The sequence below is a fragment of the Chiloscyllium punctatum genome, chromosome 18 (genome assembly GCF_047496795.1).
Source record: "Chiloscyllium punctatum isolate Juve2018m chromosome 18, sChiPun1.3, whole genome shotgun sequence".
Lineage (NCBI taxonomy): Eukaryota > Metazoa > Chordata > Chondrichthyes > Orectolobiformes > Hemiscylliidae > Chiloscyllium > Chiloscyllium punctatum.
The window spans coordinates 89,187,872-89,212,153 of record NC_092756.1 but is presented as its reverse complement, the minus strand read 5'-3'; the positions used below and the strand labels follow the sequence as shown (position 1 = coordinate 89,212,153).

General features: G+C 45.7%; 1 protein-coding gene and 1 non-coding gene across 2 annotated transcripts in view; both read right to left on the bottom strand.

Moving 5' to 3' along the window:
* LOC140489296 (histone-lysine N-methyltransferase KMT5C-like) overlaps nt 1-3,048 on the bottom strand; it is a 33,252-nt gene extending 30,204 nt beyond the window's left edge. The window contains exon 1 of the mRNA XM_072588687.1: nt 2,985-3,048. The gene's annotated coding sequence lies outside the window, so the exon portion shown is untranslated. The remainder of the gene's footprint in view (nt 1-2,984) is intronic.
* Nucleotides 3,049-9,055: 6,007 nt separating this feature from the next.
* On the bottom strand, nt 9,056-9,143 carry trnastop-uca (transfer RNA opal suppressor (anticodon UCA)). Its single transcript has one exon. It is a non-coding gene; the product is annotated as a tRNA-Sec (tRNA).
* Between the last annotated feature and the right edge of the window lie 15,139 nt (nt 9,144-24,282).

The window sequence follows — 24,282 nt, the reverse complement described above, 5'->3', positions numbered from 1 at the left end:
AATACAGACATGACCGTAACAGAGCGAAAGTGAGTACTACAGATGCTGGAGATCAGAGTCAAGGTTAGAGTGGTGCTGGAAAAGCACGGCGGGTCAGACAGCATCTGAGGAGCAGAAAAATCGACGTTTTGGCCAAAAGCCCTTTATCAGGAATGACGTTAGGAGCCACAGGGGTGGCATCCTTCCTCCAGGCATTGGGTGGTAAGGGAGTAGCGATGGAGGAGGCCCGGGACCTGCATGTCCTCAGCAGAGTGGGAGGGGGGAGTTGAAATGGCATCAGGTGGTCAGGGACCCCACCGCCCCGTGGCTGAACATTTCAACTCCCCCTCCCACTCTGCCAAGGACATGCATGTCCTGGGCCTCCTCCACCGCCGCTCCCTCACCACCTGACACCTGGAAGAAGAACGCCTCATGTTCTGCCTCGGGACCCTCCAACCCAAGGGCATCAGTGTGGACTTCACCAGTTTTCTCATTTCCCCTCCACCTCCTTACCCAGTTCCAAATTTCCAGCTCAGCACCATTCTCATGACCTGTCCCATCTGTCAATCTTCCTTCCCATCTATCCGCTCCACCTTCCTCTTCGACTTATCACCTTCCCCCCACCTCCATCCACCTATTGCACTCTCAGCTACCTTCCCCCCCCCCCCCCCCACCAAGTTCCACCCCCTCCCATTTATCTCTCCACCCCTGAGCCACCCAGCTTTATTCCTGATGAAGGGCTTTTGCACAAAATGTTGATTTTCCTGCTTGACCTGCTGTGCTTTTGCAGCACCACTCGAATCATGACTGTAACAGGATCAGACTTTGGCATAGAGCTTTCCAATCAGCTCAATAACTCAGTAATGATTATTGTTTCTTCCCTCAATCTCCATGCCAAGGAATTTCTCTTCATTGGTGATTGCCATCGTCATCTCAACAGTCTTGCTCTCCAGTGTTCAGTTCCCTTCATTGTTCTTTAATATTTCTCTTTGTATAAACTCACGTATAGTTGCTGGAAATGAAGAACTTCGAGTATTGCAAGAAAAAAGGGAGACATGCCACTGAACCTATTCATCAGCACTCGTCAGGATAGAAACAAGAATGCCAAATTTGAAAGAGAGCAGCAATTTGTGCTAAATGAGAAAAGGATGCTGACTGGTTGGTAAGTCAACTCCTTTGAAAATTTAGCACTCTTGCAACTGTCCTGATGAATGCAAGACAAAGCTTTAACAGGATTGCTCTATTACAGCAATATTCAAAATCATGTGTACTAATGGTCAGACCTTGTCCTTGCCATCTCACATGGGTTCTCCACCCACTATGGCCCTCCACTATGACATCTCTACAGCTACCAATCAAAGTCTCATCACCGATGATGCCCTTATTCACATTAAACCAGTAAATGACCTCCTTGGTCTTATCCTTGTTATGCCCCTCAATTCCAGTCTTTGAAGCCCAATGAAAGTAGACTTGAATATTTACAACAGACAATCAGCTCAGCCTTCCAACCCTGGTTGGACTTGCGCTTCTCAATCAAAACTCTTTATTATCTCAGGACTACCCTACAATGCAAAGATAAACCTTCTCTACTACTACAGTATAAACTGTCTTTGCAAACCAATTTCCATAGCTTCACTTCCAAATTAAAGGAAAATATTCTACCTGCCAGGATAAATACAGCTCCAACAACAAGAAAGATGCTCAACACTATCCAGGACAAATCAGCTTCATTGATAGGCATGGTATCCACTGACTTAAACAAGCACTCCCTCCGCTACCAGTGTGTAATGACTACAGAGAGTCTTGTGGTGCAGTAGTATTGGCCCTACCTCTGTGCTAGAGGTCTCTGTTCAAGAGGTGTGTCATAACATGTTTGAAAAGATTGATTAAGAATAATTACAATTACAGCAGTACGTACTATCTACAAGGTGCACTGTAGCAATTTTGCCAAGTCTTTTTTCGTAAAATCCCTACAGTGTGGAAATAGGCCATTTGGCCCATCAAATCCATATCAGTCCTCCAAACAGCATCGCGCTCAGACCCACCCCAACGCTAATCCACCGAACCTGCACATTCTTGGACACTACAAGCAATTTAGTACGTCCAATCCACCTAACCTACACATCTTTGGACTATGAGAGGAAACCAGAGCCCCTAGAGGAAACCGTTGCAGACACAGGGAGAATGTGCAAACTCCACACAGACAGTGGCCTGAGGGTGGAATTAAACCGTGGTGCCTGATGCTGTGAGGCAGCAGTGCTAACCACTGAGCCACCGTGCTGCCCCAGGACTTCTGACAACACTTCAGAATGAGGGCAACAAGCACATGGGAACATGATCTGCTAACCCTCTCATTTGGTAGCCTGAACTGAATCTGCCTCCACCACACTCTTAAGCCGTGCATTTGAGACCCTAACTGATGATTGAAGTTGTTCATCATGGTCTCCATTACGTCTGTGGCTTATCACCCTATACTAATACCATCCAGCTTTTGATCCATCTGGCAAAACAGGAACAGTTTCTCCCCATTGCAGACCACTTATAGGATTTTGACATATGTAACACAGGATCAAATAATGCTCAATAAACACTCCCACAAAGCACCCAAGGATGATTTTACAAAGTTAAACATTCAACATATATACAAGTTGCTGTGTGTCTTGTTTCACAGATAGAAAATGACCATTCACCTGGGAGAACAGGTATTGGAGCAAGGAATGCCCAGTACTCCTGATATTGTGCTCAATATTCTTTGGGAAGAAAATTATTACAATGAGAAAATCATATTATCAAAATGAATTACTGCATTAACTCAGGAAAAAACAATCAGTGTAAAAAAGGGTTGGACATTTACAATGTATTTATAAACAAAGAGCAATAGCTTAGGTTCCCGTTTCCAACAGCTGGAATAACTTTTAAAATATCGAAAACATCCCCAACCCCTAAGTTAAAGTTAGGAAAATTTTTATCATTTTTTAACAAAAATTCTGATGTCACAAACTTACCTTTAAACCAACTGAGACAATCCCGAGGTGCCTCCGCGCGCCACCCAAACCTGATGGCGAGCCGGTCCCGCCTCTTGCACAAGTTGATTGGTCAAATGCCTTCCATCACCTCATCGTTCTGTCCTCTGATTGATCAGCGGCACGTCAAGCAATTCCCACTTCCGGCAGCCAGCAGGTTCGGGTGTACCAGAAGTGTAGGCCGCCCGGAGCCTGCCTTGCGTTGCTAAGCGACTTTTTTCTCCAACCCATTCATCAATTTTTAAAAAATGAAAATAAGTGCAAACAAGTTTAACTTCTGCTGCAACTACCAGTTTTTAACCTGACGAATTATGTTCTTTATTTAAAATTAATTATCTACCTTGATCTCTGGTTACCCAAGGTTTACCTTTCACTATTAATCTGTCTCTCTGAAAACAGCTTCCAGCAACCACATTGACTCAGGTTAAGAGCTACAAACTTTTTTTTCCCTGTCGATGACAACAGACATCATTGAAAGCCATTGCATTGATGTTCTTCATATAAGATCCTAGGATTGTTATAGCATTGATAATGGCCATTTGGTCCATTGTGCTTATGCCAGATCTCTTGGAGCTAACCAGACCCATTTTCCTGTCACTTCTCCACTGACTTGCAAATTTTTATATTTTTGAGTATACAACTCCCTTTCAAAAGCCCTATTCTTAAAAAAAAGTTTCATTATAGAATCCCTACGGTAGGGAAAGAAGACGTTCAGCCCATCAAGTTTGCACTGACTCTGAACAGCAGCCCACCCTATCCCCACATTTACCATGGCTAACTCACCCAGCCTGCACAGCCCTTGACACTATGAGGCAATTTGTCTAACCTGCCTACTTTTGGACTTTGGGAAGAAAAAGCAGAGCATCCAGTAGAAACAGGGAGAATGTGAAAACTCCACACAGTCACTCAAGACTGGAATGGAACCAGGAACCCTGCTGCTGTGACACACCAGTAGTAACCACTGAGCCATTGTGCCATGTTTGTTTGCAGATCAGCTGATATCGATGTCCAGTGGCAATGATTTCTGTCTGTCTATTTTGACTTTTATCTCCACTTTGAATACCTGTTTCAAATCTCCTGTGAATTTATCGCTTTCCAAGGAGAACAACACCACTTTGCCAACATATTCATTTTTTAATTCATTTGTAGGATATGGGTGATAAATACTGTCCAAAAAAAGAAGTAACTAAAGTCTTAATATTTCACAAATCTAAAATGTCTACATACAAAAAATTCTTAACTAGCATTTACAATCTATGCTATATCCGCTAATCACTCCTGACTGTGGTGGCTACTCAACCATTTTGCTACAGCTTAATCCTTGCTACTGTGGGCATTTTCAAGAGAGAGATAGAGAGTTTATTGGTAAGCAAGACGTTGAAAGATTATCAGGGGTTGGCAAGAGTGTGGATTTGAGGTTAGAGTCAGTTCAGCCATGAGCTTAGAGGTTGTTGTTCAGATTGGAGGTCTGTGACCAACTGTGTGCGATAAGGCTCGGTGCTGGATCCACCATTGTTCATTATTTATCTAAACGATTTAGATGAGAATATAGGAGGGATGGTTAGTAAGTTTGCAAATGACACCAAAATTGATGATATAGTTGACAGTACAGAAAGTTATCGAAGAATGCAACACCATTTTGAACAACTGGGCCAGTGCTCTGAGGAATGGCAGATGGAGTTGAATTCAGATAAGTGTGAGATAAACCAGGGCATCATTTACATAGTTAATGGTAGGACCCTGAGAAGTGTTTTTGAATGGAAACCTTATAGTGGTTCATAAAATCATAATGGGCATATATAAGGTGAATTGCCAAGGTCTTTTCCCCACAGTAGGGAAGTCAAAAACTTGGAGGGCATAGGTTTAAAGTGAGAGGGGAAAGATTTAAAAGGGATCTGAGGGGCAATTCTTTCACACAAAGGATGGTGCGTATATGGAACAAGCTGCCAGAGGAAGTTATAGAAGGGGGTACAATTACAATATTTAAAAGACATTTGGAGAGATACATGGATAGGTAAGATTTAGAGGGTTATGGGCTAAATGCAGGCAAATGGGACCAGTTCAGTTTAAAAAATCTGGTTGGCATGGAGGGGTTGAGCTGAAGGGACTGTTTCTGTGCTGCATGATTCTATGACTCAATTGTTTGGCAGAGCAAGCTCAAGAAACCCTTTCAGGGACTACTCCTACTCCTGGTTTGTATGTTATTTCAGGAGGTGAAAACACTGACAGATTTAGGGAGGGAATTCCAGAACTTAGGGCTCAGATTTTTGAAAAAGCAGTCGACAAAATGGAGTAATTAAAACCAAGGTGAGCCAAAAGGCCAGAATTGGAGGGCTGCAAACTTCTCAGAGGATTACAAATATAAAGAAGGGCCTGTGGAGAAATTTGCAAACAAGGTTCAAAGAATTTTAAAATTGAAGTGTTTCCATCTAGATTTGCAAACACGGGGTGAATAGTAAGTCTGCGAATAAACTTGAGAATATCAATGCTATCGTCTGACTAGTCACATGCAATCATAATTTTCAGTTCTTTTACTAAATGTGCAGTTAAGTAAAAGTGAAAACTGCTGAATATAAGGAAGAAAATAGAAAATGATGAAAATGCTCAGCACTTAATGATAAGGTTCTAGGGAGTGTTGCTGAACAAAGGCAACTTGGAGTGCAGGTTCATAGCTTCTTGAAAGTGGAGTCACAGGTCGATAGGATAGTGAAAAAGACATTTGGTATGCTTTCCTTTATTGGTCAGAGTATTGAGTACAGGAGTTGGGAAGTCATGTTAAGGTTGTACAGGACATTGGTTAAGCCACTGTTGGAATATTGCGTGCAGTTCTGGTCTCCTCCCTATCGGAAAGATGTTGTGAAACTTGAAAGGATTCAGAAAAGATTTACAAGGATGTTGCTAGGGTTGGAGAATTTGAGCTATGGGGAGAGGATGAATAGGCTGGGGATGTTTTCCCTGGAACATCAGAGGCTGAGGGGTGACCAGATAGAGGTTTATAAAATCATGAGGGGCATGAGGGGAGAAATAGACAACCCATCTTTTCTCTGAGGTGGACTCCAGATCTAGAGGGCATAGATGTAGGGTGAGAGGGGAATGATATAAAAGAGACCTAAGGGACAACCTTTTCACACAGAGGGTGGTGTGTGTACGGAATGAGCTGCCAGAGGAAGTGGTGGAGGCTGGTACAATTGCAACATTTAAAAGGTATTTGGATGGGTATATCAATAGAAAGGGTTTGGAGGGATATGGGTCAGGTATTGGCAGGTGGGACTATATTGGGTTGGGATATCTGGTCGGCATAGACAAGTTGGACCGAAGGGTCTGTTTCTGTGCTGTACATTTTTATGACTCTATGACTCTATGCCAGCTAGAATCTGTGGAAGAGAAACTTTAGCCTTTTGTTTGAGAAACGTCTATCAGGTTTGAAGATTTGCAGTTCTTCAGGACACTGCCTTAAATCTAGCCATCTTTAGCTGCTTCATTAATGACTCTCACTCCACTATAAGGTCAGAAGTTCACTGATGATTGCATGATATTCCACATCATTTGCAACTCCTGCGATGCTGAAGCTGTCTTGTGTTGGGTAATTATTAAGCTCCAGTCAGAACTAAGGGTATACGAGCTCATTATTTGTTGCAATCCAAAAGAGAGGTTTTATTCTGAAGCTGTGAAATCTGTAAAAGCTCAAACAAGTTAGAACAAGCCCATGAGTGCTGGTTGAACACTCACCAGTGTCACATAATTCACACCTCAAAGTGAAACGGTCCCAACATAACATACAACAACTATAATACATAACACAACCACAAATTCTTCTAATAGACCTAAACAACATTCAAACTTATGCTAATTAGGGGCAAGTAACATTTGCGCCACAAAATATCATGTCTAGCAAGAGAAAATCTAACCATCATTTTGACATTCAATGGCATTATCAATATGGAAAGCCCCTCTACCAACATCTTGAGGGTTACTTTGGTCAGAAACTGGACTGAACCAGCCATATATGGCTGCAAGATCAGGTCAGAAGCTGAGAATTCTGCAGTGAGTAACTCACCACTTGTCTTCTCAAAGCCTGTCCACAATCTATAAGGCATGGTCCAGGAGCGTGATGGAATATTTACCAACTTACCTGGATAAATGCAGCTCCACCAACACTCAAAAAGCTGGACAGCATCCAAGACAAAGTACACCACTTGACCCACCTAAAATCGTCAACATTCACTTTCTTCTCCAGTGACACACAATGGCAGCAGTAGGTACCATTTGCAAGATGCACTGCAATAACTCACCAATGTCCCTTAGACAGCACCTTCCAAACCTATGACTTCAAACAAGTAGGGCAATAAGGGCAGCAGTTACATGGGAACATCATGATCTGCAACTTTCCCTTCAAGCCACTCATCATCCTGACTTGGAAATATACCATTGTTCCTTCGTAATTGCAGAGCCCGGATACTGAAACTTCCTTCCAAGAGCACTGTGGGTGCCCCTGCACTACATGGATTGCAACAGTTCAAGAAGGCAGCTCATCACCGCAATCTCGAAGGCATTTAGGATCGACAATAAATGTTGGCCTTGCCAGTGCGCCCACATCTTGTGAAAGAAGAAAAGAAAGAAAATGGTAAGAAACAATGAAATAGTATGAGAAAACCCAAACGTTTGACAGGTGGTATACAAATAAGATATGGGGTCAGCCATTTTTAACAAAAGGGCAGCATGGTTAGCACTGCTGCCTCATAATGCCACAGTCCCAGGTTCAATCCCAGCTTTGGGTGACTGTTTGTCTGGAAAGGTATGCATGTTAGATGGATTGGCCATGCTAAGTTTCCCATAGTGTCCAGGGATGTGTAGGGCTGGTGGATTAGCCATGAGAAATGCAGAGTTTGGGGAGGGGAGGTATGGGGGTGAGTCTTGGTGGGATGCTCTTTAGAGAGTTGACTTGTTGGGCCGAATGGCCTGTTTCTGCACTGTAGGGATTCTATGAAGTATGTAATAAGAGGAGGGAAAGCGCTATAATTGATAGATAAGACAATCACAGAGAGAGGCACTGTGATGTTTGGAGTGGAGGCTGTCAGGACACTATGTTGAGAGGAGTGTCAGCCTATCTTTATTCATTTTGCATTGTTGGATCCTAGCCTCTTTCACTATCCGATGTTTCTTAAGACCTTCCTATTTCAACTATTGAAATGCTCTGTTTCGTGTTTTTTCATGCTTCTAGTTAACCATGTCATCTTATTTTGCAAGCACCTCCCTACTGTTTCTCCTTCCTGATTTTCTCCCCAATTTTTGCTTCGGTTTGAATCTACTTAAATCTGATTCATTTCATATAAATACGAAACAAAGAAAACCTTGTACTTACAAAGTGCTTTTGCAACCATCAGATTCCTCAAAGTACTTGATAGCCAAATGAAGTGATTGTGCCGGAATGTTAGGAAAAGTGGCAACCAATTTACCACACAGTAAGCTCCCACAAACAAAATTATGATAATGCCTAATCTATTAAAATTATGCTGTCCAAGGGATAAATATCAGCCAGGGAGAGAACTCATCTTCTCAAAACATCATGGAATCCTTTACATCCATTTGAGCAGTCAAATGGAACCTCAAATTGACATCTCTTCTGTAAAATGGCACCTGCAGCAACACAAAGATTAGATTTAGATTACTTAGTGTGGAAACAGGCCCTTCGGCCCAACAAGTCCACACTGCCCCGCCGAAGCGTAACCCACCCATACCCCTACATCTACATCTACCCCTTACCTAACTCTACGGGCAATTTAGCATGGCCAATTCACCTGACCCGCACATCTTTGGACTGTGGGAGGAAACCGGAGCACCCGGAGGAAACCCACGCAGACACGGGGAGAATGTGCAAACTCCACACAGTCAGTCGCCTGAGGCGGGAATTGAACCCGGGTCTCTGGCACTGTGAGGCAGCAGTGCTAACCACTGTGCCACCGTGCCGCCCACAAACATCCCCCTCAAATAACATTCCTCAGCTGACCCTCAAACATCTAACACAAGTTAAGTAGAAGCCTCTAGAAGCACTGCGCCTGGAAGGTGGAATTGAACCACTCTGTCGCTAAACAGCTACAGGTTTGAAGCCTGCACCCTAGACCACTAGGAATCATTTCCAGCTTTGTTTTTCTTGTGCTCACGCCCTGGTGCAGTTTTAAATCAAGCTCTTGTCTGAAACATAAACTAGTCTGTTGTCTCCATGGATGCTGATGCAGTGTCTCCTATATTTGCCATTTTGATTCCTGATTCATGTCATCGCCACGCAGAATCCTCGCTTGGAAGGATATCCTTTGTCAGCGCTGAGTCAAAACCCAGGTTGTCCCTACACCTGCACTGGTTCGTGAAGGTGATTCGCCCCTTGTCAAGGGCAATTAGGGATGGCTAACGCAAGCAACATCTGCATGTCACAAACTAGAAAGAAAATCTCCGTTAAAGAGCTGGCATTGGGGTGATGGGTTGAATGGCCTCCTTCTACTTTGTAACCATCCACGGACTCTAAAATGATCTCCCATAGTGGAGCAAAATGAACCATGTTATGTTGTTGCCACTACTACAGAGCACCTGATATTTACTTCCTTTGACCGCCATGAGATGGACTGTTTACAAATAACTGGATTTTTCAGAATTAATTTCACAGATTGCTATGGTGACTTCTCACATACTTATCCTGAAGCTTAACCAGTGAGCTATTGTAACTTCGTCTAGTGTCATGGGGAGATACAATAAGTTGAGATTACCCTCAGAGAATGAAGGAATATCTGGATGGGCTTTTACAAAGCAATCTAGCTACAAAAAGAAATCAGAGAGCAAGTAATCCAGGCTAACAATCTGAAGGCATTGGTCTGAATCCTGCCAAACTGATGAAATTTAAAATCAATCAATAAATTTGGAGTTAAATATTAGTCTCAGCAATGGTGACCATGAAACTGCTCTCAATCTTCTTCAACAACCTGGTCAGATGTGTACCATCACATGTATTTAAATCAAGGCCTTCTGGCCCAAAGGTGGGGCACTGCCAGTGCACCCTCATCTTCCCTCAAGTGCATAAAAACTTGAACTTCGACAAATTGATTCACGTCCTTTCTTTAATGAATGAATGAACATATATCATTGTCATGATCCGGTGCCATTTTGAGGTAGGAAAGAGTAAAAAGGAAGTACTTAAGTAAAGTTCATCTTCATTGGCCGGGGTGCCAAAAGCAGCTCCAGGATGTCTGCAAGGTTCCTGCTCAGGGCCTATTGCAACCAGGTGTCCCTGCTCTAGGCACCAACACCGCTGCAGTCAACAACTCACTGCTGCTAATACAGTCCACACTCTGGGCCTCCAACAAGCAGGAGTCCCACTCCACCCTCACTGCAGCCAATGCCTCACCCCCATTCCAGGAGCCTGCCATCCTTACGTGATTTGGCCTACGTGTGACTCCAGACCACTGCAAATGCTGCCCTTGCCAAGGATGTCTGATAAAATACAGAAAAGGCACGAATGAACACATCTCAAGAAAATCCATGGCAGCCCAGCTGTAAGTGGCGAGGGGTGGGGGAAGGTGGGGATGGGTCTTGTGCTGCAGTGGTAACCTCTGAACTCACAGGTCCTAGGTTCCAGTCCCACAGGTTAAATGCTTGAGAAGTTTAAATGAAAATATCTGAAGTTATCAAAGATGGAAGCATAAATTTGTGAAAAGGGCTCTTGCGGTAGTGTTCCCCTCTGAATCAGATGGAGCAAATTACTGTTGGTATCTACTGAAAACAATAAACACTGGAGATCACAGCGGGTCAGACAGCTTCCATGGACAGAGAGCAAGCTAACATTTCGAGTCTAGATAACTCTTCATCAGAGCAGCTCTCTGATTTCCAGCTATTTTTGTTCTATGAACCAGGACGCCTATATTCAAGTCCCAGCTGCTCCAGAAGTGTGTAATAACATCATGATTATAAAATGTAAGTTTGTGGAAAAAGACTAATCTGTGGATCTTTAGATGGCATGATTCTCTGTGGTCATACTATTTGGCTCATAAATAGATAGAAGGTGCTTTTCAAATAGAAATATCCAGAAAAGACAGAAGAGGGAGTGGTGAGTCAATCTAAAGAGGGACAAAGTGGATACAATCTGATGGATATATGAATAATCCTCATGGTTCAAACTGGAAAATGTGTAAATAAAGGTTTGTGAAAAATTAATCTGTCTCATGCTATTTTCCAGAAGAATCCATAGTACAGCACAAACAAGTAAATGATCTGATATATTTGGGGATCGTTTAAAACTCAACTATTTTGGCTTTTACATCTTCGTAAATCTTTTCTGAGCACTTTCAAGTTTCACAACATACTTAGTATAGCAGTTGGATCCAATTACAGATTGCTTCCCCAAAGCCCATTTTGGACAGCACGTCCCATATGTAGGTGTGCGATATTCTGTCAAAGGCCTCCTCCTGGTCCAGGATGAGGCAGGGGTCCACCCCCTTATTGTGCACGTAGCTGACTGAGGAGTGTGAGGCTCCCAGAGAATGTCTTGCTCAGTAAAGCGCAGGTTTGGTCAGGGTGAATCACTGATCCCAGAGCTGACCTGACCCAGTTGGTGATTTTTTTTTAATTTCAAAAATATACTTTATTCATAAAATGATTTGATGGTCTGTACATTTGATCATGCCATACATATGTCCACATTTACAAACACAGATTCGAATTTATCCTTGTCATTTACAATCCTGTGCATTTTTCAATCTTGTACATATATTTGGCTGAGGCATCAGCAGAGCCCAAAAAAACGTCCGCATGGGCCCCCTGTTCTTCTTTAGGCAGGCCGATCTTACACGGTGGTCTTTCCCCACCGCGCCTTGGCGGGAGCTGCCCCAAGCTTCAGCGCGTCCCTCAACACGTAGTCTTGGACCTTGGAATGTGCCAGTCTGCAACACTCGGTCGGGGTCAACTCCTTCAGCTGGAAGATCAACAGGTTTCGGACCGCCCAGAGAGCGTCCTTCACCGAGTTGATGATCCTCCAGGCGCAGTTACTGTTCGTCTCGGTGTGAGTCCCGGGGAACAGGTCGTAGAGTACGGAGTCCCGCGTCACGGTGCTGCTCGGGACGAACCTCGACAAGCACCACTGCATTCCTCTCCAGACTTCCTCTGCATAGGCACATTCCAGAAGGAGGTGTGTGACAGTCTCGTCCCCCCCAAAGCCACTTCGAGGGCAGCGTGCGGTGCGGCAGAGAGTCCGGGCGTGCATAAAGGATCTCACAGGCAGAGCCCTTCTCACCACCAGCCAAGCCACGTCTTGGTGCTTGTTGGAAAGTTCTGGCGATGAGGCATTCTACCAAATGGCTTTGACAGTCTGCTCAGGGAACCGCTCGACAGGATCCGCCCTCTCCTTTTCCCGAAGGGTCTCAAGGATGCTACGTGCTGACCACTTCCTGATGGACTTGTGGTTAAAGGTGTTTTTCCTCATAAATTTCTCCACGAAGGACAGGTGATACGGAACGGTCCAACTACTCGGAGCGTTCCGCGGCAGCGAGGCCAGGCCCATCCTTCGCAACACCGGGGACAGGTAGAACCTCAGTACGTAGTGACACTTGGTGTTTGGGTACTGGGGATCCATGCACAGCTTGATGCAGCCACACACAAAGGTGGCCATCAGGGTGAGGGTGGCATTGGGCGTGTTTTTTCCCCCATTGCACCGGTCTTTGTACATTGAGTCTCTTCGGACCCGGTCCATCTTTGATCTCCAAATGAATTGGAAGATGGCCCGGGTGACTGCGGCGGCACAGGTCCTGGGGATAGGCCAGACCTGTGCCACATATAGCAATACTGAGAGGACCTCACACCTGATGACCAGGTTTTTTCCCGTGATGGAGAGTGACCGTAGCTTCCATCTGCCCAGTTTCTGCCTCACTTTGCTGATACGCTCCTCCCAAGACTTGGCGCACACCCCAGCCCCCCCCGAACCAAATACCCAGCACCTTCAGGTGGTTGGTACTGACGGTGAAGGGGATAGAGGATTGGTCGGCCCAGTTCCCGAAGAGCATGGCCTCGCTCTTGCCTCGGTTTACCTTGGCCCCCGAGGCCCGTTCGAACTGGTCACAGATGCACATGAGTCTGTGCACGGACAGCGGATCCGAGCAGAAAACAGCGACGTCATCCATGTACAGGGAGGCCTTAACCTGCAGGCCCCCGCTGCCAGGAATAGTCACCCCTCTCAGGCTCGCATCCTTCCTGATGGATTCGGCAAATGGCTCTATGCAACACACAAACAAGGCGGGTGAGAGGGGGCATCCCTGCCTGACTCCAGATCTGACTGGGAAGCTATCTGATTCCCACCCATTGATTGAGACTGCACTGACAATGTTGGTGTAGAGCAGTCTGATCCAATTTCTGATTCCCTCCCCAAAGCCCATTTTGGAGAGGACATCCCTCATATATGTATGCGATATCCTGTCAAAGGCTTTCTCCTGGTCCAGGCTGATGAGGCAGGTGTCCACCCCCCTGTCCTGCACGTAGGCGATCGTATCCCTGTGGAGTGCAAGACTCTCAGAGATCTTCCTGCCCGGTACAGCACAGGTTTGGTCCGGGTGGATCACCGATCCCAGAGCAGACCTGACCCGGTTGGCGATGACCTTTGACAAGATTTTGTAGTCTGCATTTAACAGTGAGATCGGTCTCCAATTTCTAATTTCCTCCCTCTCCCCCTTCCACTTGTAGACGAGGGTGATGATGCCTTTCCTCATGGATTCACTCATGGTACCTGCCCGAAGCATACTGACATACACCTCCAGCAGGTCCTGGCCGATCAAGTCCCAAAGAGCGGAATAAACCTCGACCGGTAAGCCGTCGCTTCCGGGAGTTTTATTCTTTTCGAAGGACTCGAGGGCCTTGGTCAGTTCATCCAGAGATAGCGGCTGGTCCAGCCTCTCTCGTGTTCCGTCATCTAGGACCTCCGTGATAGAGGACAGGAACGACTGGGAGGCCGCGCTGTCGGTTGGCTTCGAGTCATACAGGCTGGCGTAGAAGGATTTGCTGATCCTCATGACGTCAGCCTGAGATGACGTTACCGAGCCATCTTCTTTCTTCAGGCTGCTGAGCACGGAGCTCTCTTTGTGCACCTTCTGGAAGAAGAAACGTGAGCACGTCTCGTCCTGCTCCACCGAGCGGACCCTGGACCGGAAGATTATCCTGGAGGCCTCCGAGGCAAAGAGCGAGGCTTGCTGGCCCTTCACCTCCTTGAGGTCCTCCGTGACATCGACCCCCATCGTCTGCAGCAGGAGCAGGTTCTGCATACTTTCCTGGAGCTGGGACAGTTTTCCCTGCCTCTCTCTCACCTCCTGGACACCTTTGAGGATAAAGAACCTCTTGATGTTCCCTTTTACCGTTTCCCACCAGTCTGCTGGAGACTCAAAGAGGGGCTTCACGGTTCTCCAACCTGCGTAATGTGTTCAGCAGTGAGATTGGGCACCAATTTCTAATTTCTTCCCTCTCCCCTTCCACTTGTAGGTGAGGGTGATGATACCTTCCCTCATGGATTTGCACATGTTACCTGCTAGAAACATACTGTCGAACACCTCCAGCAGGTTCTGGCCAATCAAGTCCCACAGAGCTGAATACAACTCAGCTGGTAAGCCATCATTTCTGGGAGTTTTATTCTTTTTAAGGACTCGAGGGCTTTGGTCAGCTAATCAAGAAATAACAGCTGGTCCAGCCTCTCCCATGTGCTGTCTAAGACCTCCATGATAGAGGACAGGAACAGCTTTGTGTCATACAGACTGGCATAAAAGGATTTGCTAATCCTCAGGATGTCAAGCTGAGATGACGTTACCGAACCATCTTCTTCCTTCAGATCAGCGTGGCCGGGGCATGCACAAAACCTTAGGAAGCGCGCATCAGCAAAGTGATGCAGAAACTGGGCCTTTGGGAGCACTGCTCCCTCTCCATTGCAAGTAAAAACCTCGTCATCAGATGTGAGGCACTTACTCAGTTGTTGAACGTGATGTGGATTGGCCCAATCCCTGAAACTGCACTGTTGCAGTCACCCCAGCCATCTTCCACTGCATCTGGAGGTTTACAGTGGACAGTGTCAGCAGTGACACCAGGTGCAAAGCTCTGATAGCCACCTTTGTGTGTGGGTGCATCAAGCTGTGCATAGACCCTCGGAACACAAGCACTAAGTGTCACTGCGTACTGATGTTCTACCTGTCCCTGGTGTTGTGAAGGATGGGCCTGGCCTCATTGCCGTGGAACGCTCCAAGTAGTTGGACTGTTCAGTATCATCTGTCCTTTGTGGAGAAATTTGTAAAGAAAAACACCTTTGACCACAAGTCCATCAGGAAGTGGTCAGCACATAGTGTCCTTGAGACCCTGTGGGAAAAGGAAGAGGGTGGATCCTGTCGGGTTGTTCCCTGAGCAGACTGTCAAAGTCATTTGGCAGAATGCCTCATCACCAGAACTTTCTAATAAGCACCAAGACATCGCTTGGCTGGTGGTGAGAAGGGCACTACCTGTGAGATCCTTCAGGACTCTTTGCACGGGGACTGTGAACTGGCCGCTGACTTCACATAATGAGGTCAGCCAGGTGGACCTCATAGAACGTGAGTTCCCTGATTGGGGCTGTTACAAAAAAGAGCAGTGTCCGACATCCTGTTCACTCTGAGAGCTAGCCCTGAGTGAGCTAGATCAGTGTCAAGGACACTCCATGTGTCAATAAAGAATGACTTGGTGATGGGATTCCAGCCTCTGTGGAGTTATTTCAAAACTCCCTCACTCATACAGAGATTCATATTCACTCACTCACATCCTCAATCAGACCCAGATCCTCCTGATCTTTGTTATTCCTTCTAGCCCTACCTGATAATTCTGCTATCTTGTATGTCCCTGCTTTTAATTGTTCACAGGAAGCAGCTGTGCTTTGCTTGTTCCAGCTCCTACTCTCTGTAATTCCCTCCTTAAACTTCAATTTTCTCCTTTTAGAAGCTGATTTGTATTTAATACCCTGATCAAGATTTTGGCCACTTGCCCTCAAATTCCTTCTATGGCTCGGTGTCAAATATTATTTAAATGGAGAAAGATTACAGAATGCTCTGATACGGAGTGATCTGGGTGTCCTTGTACATGAGTCATAAACAGGTACAACAAGTAATTAGGAAGACAAATAGAGTGTTGGCATTAGTGAGACCGCAACTAGAATAATATGTACTTTAATTTAGTCTTCTTGTTTAATGAATTTAAAAAAAACGATTCATGAGATTTGGGCATTGCTGGCTCGGCCATCATTTATTGCCCATCCATAATTGCCCAGAGGTCAGTGAAGTGACAACTCATTGACGTGGGCCTGGAGTCACATAGGCCAGAACATGTAAGAATAGCAGATTTCCTTTCATAAAGGGACATTATGGAGCCAAATGGGGTTTTGCAACAATGGTTATATGGTTGTTCATTAGGCTATGGTAGAATTCAAAGCCAAGTCCCCAGAACTGGATTATTAGGCCTTACATATGTGCAATATAGTCAGTTCAGTCAACATTCACTGGATTGATCCTTGGAGTGTCTTGTTGACTTTGGAAGAAAGGCTGAGCCAGTTAGGCCTGTACTCAAGAAGATTAGATTAGATTAGATTACAGTATGGAAACAGGCCCTTCGGCCCAACCAGTCCACACCGACCTGCCGAAGCGCAACCCACCCATGCCCCTACATTTACCCCTTACCTAACACTACGGGCAATTTAGCATAGCCAATTCACCTGACCTGCACATCTTTGGAGTGTGGGAGGAAACCGGAGCACCCGGAGGAAACCCACGCAGACACGGGGAGAACGTGCAAATTCCACACAGTCAGTCATCTGAGGCGGGAATTGAACCCGGGTCTCAGGTGCTGTGAGGCAGCAGTGCTAACCACTGTGCCACCGTGCCGCCCACAAATTGCAGTTTTGAGGAGTGAGAGGTGATCTGATCGAAATGCATAAGATTCTGAGGGGCTTGGGACGGTGCATGGTCATGTGGAGCAATACAGAATGAGCGACGTGATTCCAGAATCAAGGGTCTCCCATTTTAAAATGGAGGATGTTATATAAAGCAGTTATCGAAAGGGTTAAGTGACGTCAGAAGATGAGATCTGCCCTTTAATGAAATATTGAGGACTGTTCCTGGGAGGAGCTAACTAATGCCTAAATGATAGGTTGAGTTGTTTTGTCTGCACCACAATGTTTTGGCACCAGTAATGTGTTCTTACCCTTAAGTTGAGCTTGATGCCTCACAAGAGGCCATCATGTATCTCAGATATAATGTAACTAGATAAGAAGTGTAAACCAAAAGGACCGCTGATGCTGGAAATCAGAAACAACATTGTTGGAAAAGCTCAGCAAGCCTGGCAGCATCTGTGGAGAGAAATCAGAGTTAACGTTTTGGGTTGAGTTCCTCAGGACTGATGGTAGCGAGAAAAAGGTTGGTGTTTCTGCAGAAGAAAGGGTTGGGGTAGGTAGCAAGGAGTAAATGGTGGGTGGAGGTAGATAGGTGGTGTGGTTAATAAGTGATTCGGAATAAACCCTTAATGTGCATCGAGATTGAGCTTCTCTTCTGCTGAAAATGTCATGAGGGGTATCCTTCAGCAATGGGAATTTAGATGAGCCCCAAGCAGAGGGATTAGCACCAGTGAAACTACCCCAGAAATCCACAGAAGCCGGCATCCCGTCACCAAGTCACCCTTTATATACACGTGGAGAGTACATGATACTGATCCAGCTCCCTCAGAGCCAGTTCTCGGAGTGAACAGAAACAAAAAAACAGAAATTGCTGGAGAAGCTCAGCAGGTTTGGCAGCATCTGTGGAGAGAAGTCAGGTGACCCTTCCTCAGAACTCAGAGTGAACAGAACCTCATTATGTCTGTCAGCCAGGGCTCCCTGATTTGACCAGATTAACAGTCCAGATCAGAGGCTGCAACCATTACCCCAGGCATCCCAGTTGGTTTAACTGCAACATAGCATAGATGGTGACAGTGGCGAGGATTTTGCTCAAATATAAGAGAGAAGAGAAGGAATTTAATCTTTTAGAGGGTCTTTAGTTCTCTATACTGAAGAACAGTGGAGAGCATTTTAAATATAAATTAGAGTGGTGCTGGAAAAGTATCCGAGGAGCAGGAAGATCGACATTTCAGGCAACAGCCCTTCATCAGGAATCAGCCTTTCATCCTGATGGGATTTTGCCCAAAACGTCGATTTTCCTGGATGCTGCCTGACCTGCTGGGCTTTTCCAGCACCACTCTAATCTTCACTCTAATCTCCAGCATCTGCAGTTCTCACTTTCACCTAGAATTTTAAATATATTCAAGGCTGAGTTGGACAGGTTTTTGATGAGTAAGAAGAGATTGAGTTATGGGGGATAGATGGGAACAAGATGCTTAATCCAAACAGATCGATCATGACTATATTGAATGGTAAAGCATAGCTGAGGGGCTGAGTGGTCTCTTCCTGCTTCTAAACCTTGTGGCTGATGGTGATAACTCCCCTGTAATACCTTGGAACATCTTACTAAGTTAGAGGAACTACATAGCTTCTCTTTATTGTTGTTAGTGCACTAAACGAGAATCGTTGGCAATTCTAGATTTCTCAAAATAAGAAGTGCAACTGTTCCCAGGAAAACACATTTGGCAAAACTGTTTTTAGTTGGGGCGTGGAATTTTCTGGAAGCTGACTCACTATTTTTTCCATTGTGTCACAAATGTCAATATATACAATCGACTTGACTCACCTCAGTGTACTATGCCATTCCAGGTAAATCAGAAAGAGTTTGGACAAAATCCCTGAGAACTTCCCATTTAAATTTATGTTTTGTGGAAAAATTGAGGTAGAATGCTCACTGATGGCTAATACATTATTAGCAGGCGCCCAGTGCAAAACAAAGGCATCTTATTTGAGGCCACAGTGCCAACATCAAGGCCTGGATTTTTAGGCCCAATGGCAGGCAGGCACAGAGCTGGATATAGCCTGAAAGCACTGGCACTACCTGACATGCTCATTTCCTGACTCCATTGCCAACGCTTGTCATTTTTGCAGGAATATTACTGTTTTTTGAATTGGAGGGATGGGGGGATGGGGGGAGGTGGGGGTAGTGTAGTTGCCTGGAGGCAAGTATCCTGTGGGATGTTATGGCCAGAGCTCTCCTCGGGATCTTGGAGGATTTCCCTATTGGACTAGGTTCAGGAGCAGTCAAAGACCATCCTGTGGATCCTAACTCATCCCCTTCTCCCATTCCCATTGGGTCGACCCAGCTGCTGTCCCAAAAATGGAATGACGGGTCACTTCGCTTCCATGATGAAGTGCCATCTCTCTTTTGCAGCCTGCCATTCCTCCAAAAGTCCTCTGTCTTTGAGGAACACCTCCTTCCCAATCCCATGAATTGAATGTAGAATCTGTCTCATAATAATTAAGACAGTTGGGTGGCATGGTATCTCAGTGGTTTGCACTGCTGCCTCACAGTGCCAGGGACCCGGGTTCAATACCATCCTTGGGTGACAGTCTCGATGGAGTTTGCACGTTCTCCCTGTTTCTGCGTGGGTTTCCTCCAGGTGCTCTGGTTTCTTCCCACAGTTCAAAGTTAGATGGATTGGCCATGCTAGATTGTCCTGTAGTATCCAAGGATGCGTTAGCCATGGTAAATGCGAGGTTACAGGGATGCACTTCGGAGGGTCAGTACAGACTTTAATGGGCTAAATGGTCTCTTTTTGCATCATAGATATTCTAATTAAGCTGGCACCTCCATGAAAAGCCCTCCTGGAAGTGGGAAACACTCTTATTTTCCAACTCCACTCAAGGGGCTTTTACCTGGAAAGGAACAGGGAAGGGAGTACCAGCCAGGGATCTAGCTACTTTTGTCTAACCAGTGAACCAGAGTGGGCAAGGTGCCAGGGTAGGATTATTGTAAAACATCCAACACTGGAGAACGCACCCTCCAACCTTTGTGGTTTTGACCTTTCTTTGTGTATGAACCTTTCAGAATATTTCATTGGTGTGGGCCGAAGGATAAATATTGGCCAAGTGAAGTGGGGGGTGGGGGTGGGGGGGAGCTGCCTTCCTTTCCTTCAAAACAGTGGGTGGGGGATCTTTAAAGTTCCCCTAAAGCAGGGCATTTCATTCAAAAGACAACAGCCCAGACTCTGCAGCATTCCCTTGGCACTGCAGTGGCAGTGTCAGTGTAGGTGCTGTGCTCAGCTCTCTGTCACATGAACTAATACCCTATTCTTAGATGCTGTCCAATCTATTTTTTATAAATTCATAGAATGTGAACATCTCTGGCCAGCTTTCAGCGGCAAGTGCTTCCTAGACCTAATTGCCCTTGAAGTGAGTGGCTTGCTTGGCCATACTATGGAACCCAAAATAGTACAGTACAGGAACAGGCCCTTCGGCCCATGATGCTGTGTCAAACATGACAAGAAATTAACTGAATCCCTTCTGCCTACCCGTGGTCCTTATCTCTCCATGCCTTGCTTATTCATGTGCTTAACTGAAAATCCATTAAACACCCCTATCATGTCAGCTTCCACCACCAGACCTGGCAACATGGTCCAGGCACTGACCACTCTCGTGTGTGTGAGAAACCTGCCCCTCACATCTCCTTTAAGTTTTCTACCTTTCACCTTAAATGCACGGCTTCTCGTGTTAGAACTGGGCAATTAAGAGGCAGCCATATTGTTGTTGGTCTGTAGTCATGTACATTTCTTACTGCGAAAATGTACTTTATTCATTAAAAAAAACTTTATCTACCTCTATAGGTAGTAAAGTCATTCTGTACAGTCTTTGCACATCAAGAAAAACATTGACGTTTCCTGCAGTTGTGCTGGAGTGATCCTTTTTATGGAGAATAATAATCTTTCAGAAGACAACAGAGTTTGAGGCATGGCTAACGACAGGCCCAACAAGTTGCAAAAACCAAAGGCATTTCTCCCTCGTGCAGAACACCATTTACATACATTGAGGCACCAGGAGGGTCTGATAGCTGATTGGATCCCCATTGTACTTTGGCTGAAAGACCTCAGACGGTGGTTTATCCTCACTGCCCCAAGCTCTACTGTGTCCTTCACCACATAGTCCTGGACCTTGGAATGTGCCATTCCGCAACATGAGATGTACTGGACAGGGAAGGACGTTACCTTGGATCACAACGGGATCTTGATCTTGATGGGCCAATGGGCTGAGGAGTGGCAGATGGAGTTTAATTTGGATAAATGCAAGGTGCTGTATTTTGGGAAAGCAAACCTTAGCAGGACTTATACACTTAATAGTAAGGTCCTAGGGAGTATTGCTGAACAAAGGAACCTTGGAGTGCAGGTTCATATCTCCTTGAAAGTGGAGTCGCAGGTAGATAGGATAGTGAAGAAGGCGTTTGGTATGCTTTTCTTTATTGGTCAGAGCATTGAGTACAGGAGTTGGGAGGTCATGTTGCGGCTGTACAGGACATTGGTTACGCCACTGTTGGAATATTGCGGGCAATTCTGGTCTCCTTCCTATCGGAAGGATGTTGTGAAACTTGAAAGGGTTTAGAAAGGATTTACAATGATGTTGCCAGGGTTGGAGGGTCTGAGCTTTAGGGAGAGATTGAAGAGGCTGGGGCTGTACTCCCTGGAACATCAGAGGCTGAGGGGTGACCTTATAGAGGTTTATAAAATTATGAAGGGCATAGATAGGGGAAATAGAAAAAGTGTTTTCCCTGGGGTGGGGGAGTCCAGAACTAGAGGGCATAGGTTTAGGGTGTGAGGGGAAAGATATCAAAGGGACCTAAGGGGCAACTTTTTCACACAGTGGGTGATGTATGTATGGAATGGGCTGCCAGAGGAAGTGGTGGAGGCTGGTACAATTGCAACATTTAAAAGGCATTTGGATGGGTATATGAATAGGAAGGGTTTGGAGGGATATGGGCCAGGTGCTGGCAGGTGGGACTAGATTGGGTTGAGATATCTGGTCAGCATGGACGGGTTGGACCAAAGGGTCTGTTTCCATGCTGTACATCTCTATGTCTCTATGACTTAGTCAAAGGTAAACTCCTTGTTTTGGAAGACCAACTCAGTTCACCAAGTTGATGGTCCTCCAGGACAACCTTCGCGTGTGTCACGGGGAACAGACCATAGAGCACAGAGTCCCACATCATGGAGCCGCCTGGGACGAACCTCGACAAAATCCACTGCATCTTTCTCCAGACTGTCTTTGCAGCTCTGGGTAAAGTGGGGGGAAGAACATACCCAATACTGCCCTCATCCTGATGGCTGCCTTTGTGTGCGGCTGCATCAAGTTGTGCATAGACTCTTGGTACGCAAACACCAAGTGTCGCTACTTACTGAGGTTCTACATGTCCCCCATGTTGCAAAGGATGGGTCTGGCCTTATTGCCATCGAACGCTCCAAGTAGTTAGACTGTACCATATGACCCGTCCTTTGTGCAGAAATTTGTAAAGAGAAATATCTTTGACCACAGGTCCATCAGGGAGTGGTCAGCACGTAGCATTCTTGAGACCCTGTGGGAAAAGGCCAGGGTGGATCTTGTCAAGTTGTTCCCCGAGCAGACTGTCAAAGTTATTTGGCAGAATGCCTCATCATCGCAACTTTCCAACAGCCACCAAGACATCGTTTGGCTGATGTTGAGAAGGGTGCTGCTCATCAGATCCTTCATGGATGCCTGGAATCTGTGTACCACCACACGCTACCCTCGAAGTGGCAGTGGGTGGGGGGGGGGGAGAGTAGAGACTGTTACACACCTCCTTCTGTAGCCACATATAGGCCAGACTGGGTAAGAGTAGCAGATTGCCTTCCCTAAATGACACAGGTGAACTAGGTTGGTTTTAAAAAGCCATTGATGCTAGCTTTGTAGTCACCTTTACAAGATGTTCGATCTCTGAATTGGATTGAAATCCCACCAGCTCCCATGGTGGACCTTGAGCCCCTGACCCCCAGATCATTTCCTGGACTATTCAGCAAGTGACATTACCGTACAATTCTGCGCTAGTTTCAGATTCTCAGCATTCGCATTTTTCTCCTTTTAACCTCTTGAGAGATTTTCATGTTTTGCAGCTAAAAAAAGGCAAAATGTTAAAACGCCGTGGGAGCTCAATTTATTCTGGAAACGTGTGGATAGTTCTGTAAACTCTTGCACCTATACTGCTCAAACAGTGCCTTAACAGTGAGTGCTTTCAGTATTCGTCATGTCCTTGGCAGTACACTTGGTTTGCTTTGGGTCCAGCAGGATGTTAGTGTTTGTTTATGCACCGTAACAGGAGCAGGAGCCCTCAAAAAGTTTCTTTATCACAGGTTTCTTCACTGACTGAAGAGGGTTCTTCCAGTGGAGCAAATGTCTTCACCGCAGATTTCCTCAGGTACGCATAAGTTAAATTTTCTTTTAAAGGTTGATTTACCCTCACTGTTTTCCCCTTTTCTTGCAACCCACAAAGTTTCTTACTTCACAGGAACTTCACCACAACCAATGCTGACTTGACAAGTCGGCCACCAATTCCGGAAGACCCCACCAGGTCTCGGATGCGGCCCTCTCCCTGCCGCCATTTTACTGCCTTTGGGTCAAACGTCACGCCCCGGGGACCCGGTCACCCAACTTCCACCGTCAAACCCCAGCCGGCTGCAGTCAGAAAATGTATGAGGGTTTTGTGAGCAGGCTGGAACCGGTTTTTTAAAAAAATAAATAAAATGCGGGACTGGGACAAACACAAAATGCTGCAAAATCAGCCAATGGGCTTCTGCAGAGAGCACAGAAGATCGAACTGTTTAAATATGGATCCCTCACTCTCATCTGGGAAGACGTAGAGTGTTGCTTGTGCTGAACAGGGAGAGAAGGAAATAGGTGAAGGTGCCATCATTCCACCGTCGTCATGGTTTAGAGATGCCGGTGTTGGACTGGGGTGTACAAAGTTAAAAAATCACACAGCACCAGGATAGAGTCCAACCTGGTCTACCACCTGATGAAGGAGCGTCGCTCCGAAAGTTAGTGTGCTTCCAATTAAACCTGTTGGACTATAACCTGGTGTTGTGTGATTTTTAACATCATTCCACAGAACTGCTCTCTTATAAGAGAGAGAGACACAGAGAAAGAAAGAGAGAGAGTTTAACCTGAAGGTCGCTACGCCTCAGGTGAGATCGAGAAGGGGGGGGCCTTTGTGGTCAGCTCAACTGCTGTGAGAGTTGAACCCGTGGCTGTGGATACAATGAGTTGCGAGCCAACTGAACTAACCCAACCGCAGAGAAGGGGACATGTAAACAAATCCAGGTTAAAAGCATGAAAAAGTGATTT